The sequence below is a fragment of the Spea bombifrons genome, chromosome 8 (assembly GCF_027358695.1).
Source record: "Spea bombifrons isolate aSpeBom1 chromosome 8, aSpeBom1.2.pri, whole genome shotgun sequence".
Taxonomy (NCBI): Eukaryota; Metazoa; Chordata; class Amphibia; order Anura; family Pelobatidae; genus Spea; species Spea bombifrons.
This window is the reverse complement of record NC_071094.1, coordinates 46,428,340-46,431,447: the sequence shown is the minus strand read 5'-3', so window position 1 is coordinate 46,431,447 and position 3,108 is coordinate 46,428,340.

The window sequence follows — 3,108 nt, the reverse complement described above, 5'->3', positions numbered from 1 at the left end:
AAACATCTCGCAAGAGGCTGGAAAAAAAGGAGAGGCAGGAACAGGGTGTGGGAGGCGGGGGGGGCAGGAGGGGCAGGGGGGGGCAGGAGGTGGATGAGAACCGGGGATCCCCCCCAAAGCTCTGGAACACAAAGAGCAGGGGCAACAAGGTCAGCGGAAAGGATGGGGGGGGTATTTACCCAAAGTTACGTTAGACGGAGGCAGAATGGGGAAAACATCTGGATTTCGGATGATTTTAATGGAAGAAGAATCTGCCCTGCGAGGCCCCCGCCCGGCGCCCACCCCAGGAACGCACACCGAGGGCAGCGAGCGCCACCTAGTGGGGCAAAAACTAAATGTGTCATCTGTCAAAGGGGCCGCCCGAAGAAGAGACCGCAGAGGCCGCTTTCCCAACTTTTATTGTTATTGTTTTATATATCGCCGTCATACTCCGCAGCGCGGTACAAAAGGGTAGACGGGACGTAACAGAACAGGGTGACTTACAGAAACAACACGCGACGAGGGCCCTGCGCACAGGAGCTTACTATCTTTTTCTCTGTTGCTGCAATAAAAGGCATGAACTTCAAGACCCCTAAACGAGTGGCCCCTGAGACGCCCGGAATATTAACCCTTTAATGGCTCGGCGTGAAGATTCTATCCAGTGATTCACCAAATGTGTCACCCAAATGGCTGTAATAGCCGTCGTCATGGAAACCTAGACTTTTGATCTAGTACATTTAATGGAGTCACCTGCATTCAAGCAGGGAGATCACCCATAACATACTGGAGGGAAAACACTGACCGGGAGTCTTCTATACGATCCCAGCAGGGAGAGGGGAATAGTCAGACTGCGTGACCCGAGAATCTGCCCCGTCACCCCAAGACTGGGGCAAAAACCCAAAGACTCGGGGGGCCCTGAGAGTTCCCAGGTATGCTATTTGGCTAATCCATCTTTCCAATCTACATACATACGTGCCAAGTGTCCCTGTGCCCCAGGAATATTTCCAGAGGAGAAGAACTGTGGAAGGAAAAATAGAGCCTAAGATGGAACGGAAGGAAGTTTTACTTTACTGAGGGGGTGGTAGATAAGTGGAATAGCCTCCCGGCAGAAGTGGTAGAGGGTAATACAGTGAGGGTATTAAACATGCATGGGATAGACATCCGGCTCCTGAATCTAAGACGAGACCAACGACTGATTAATCAAAAAACAGTCGACCTGACGGGCCGGGTGGGGCCGATCTGCCCGCCGGGCACACGGATACGTTTTGCAGACATGCTCTGCTGGTAGGATGTGGAATGTATCCACTAACAAAAAGAAATGAGTGATGATGTTGTTAATCTCCGATATATTAATGAGTGTTAGAATGCGCTCTATGAAATTCCAGGATTATTCGTATTCATCTGGCCCCTGGTGGCCCTGCCTGGACTGGCTGCTGGCAAGTTCTGATTTTCCCAGCTGTGGAAGTACCCCCATCCAGGAGAGTAGTGACATGGGGGGGCAACTGCCCCCTGAGCTGCTGTGATTTGAGAATTTTGCCTTGATTGCAATTCCAGATATAACCACCAGGGTGTCTAAAGTGTGAGGGACTAGAGGCAGCATTTACCCCATACTGGATCCTTACTGTGATCCTCATTTGCCGTCTCTTTGGTGAATGGAGGCAATACGGCCAAAGCACAGACTAGAAGCACAGTCTCTGCACGTGACAGCAGGTGGCGCCGTTTACACACACACCTGACAAGAGCCCCAAGGGTTAACTGCACAGAGCAACAACGTTTAAAGAGCCCTGTCACGGCTAGCTATCAATAACCGGACACATGGGGTGTGCAAGGGTTAATCATACCAGCCCTTTGCTCACTCACTTAACCCTTAAATGCACCACAACCCACAAGCAACCCCCCCCCCAGCAGTAATTCTCTGCCACCACCAAGTTATGTTTTAAGCCGACTCCAGATTCCGGACACTTCGGTGACGCCGTCAAAACATGTATAAAACCCAATTCAAGTAAAACAATCGAGTAATGCGGTTTATTCACACATACCCCACACACATATCACACACACATATCCCACACACACATATCCCACACACATATCCCACACATATATTACACACACACATCTCCCACACACATATCCCACACATATATTACACACACATATCACACACACATATCCCACACACATATTACACACACATATCACACACACATATCCCACACACACATCCCACACACACATCCCACGCATATATTACACACACACATATCCCACACACATATCCCACACACACATACCCCACACACATATCCCACACACACATATCCCACACACATATTACACACACACATATCCCACACACATATCCCACACACATATTACACACACATATCCCACACACATATTACACACACACATATCCCACACACATATCACACACACACATATCCCACACACATATTACACACACACATATCCCACACACATATCCCACACACATATTACACACACACATATCCCACACACATATTACACACACATATTACACACACATATTATACACACACATATCACACACATATCCCACACACATACATATCACACACACATTTCACACACACACATATTACACACACATATCCCACACGCATATTACACACACACATATCACACACACATATTACACAGACACATATCACACACATATCACACACACATATCCCACACACATATTACACACACATATCATACACATATATTACACACACAAACATATCATACACATATATCACACACACATATCCCACACACATATTATACACACACATATCACACACACATATCCCACACACATATCCCACACACATATCACACACACACATATTACACACACATATCCCACACACATATTACACACACACATATCCCACACATATTACACACACACACATACCCAGCACATATCACACACACATATCCAACACACATTACACACACATATCACACACACGTCACACATAAATATCACACACACATATACCACACACATATCACACACACATATCATACACATTTGTCACACATACATATCACACACACATATCACACACACATATCGCACACACATATCAC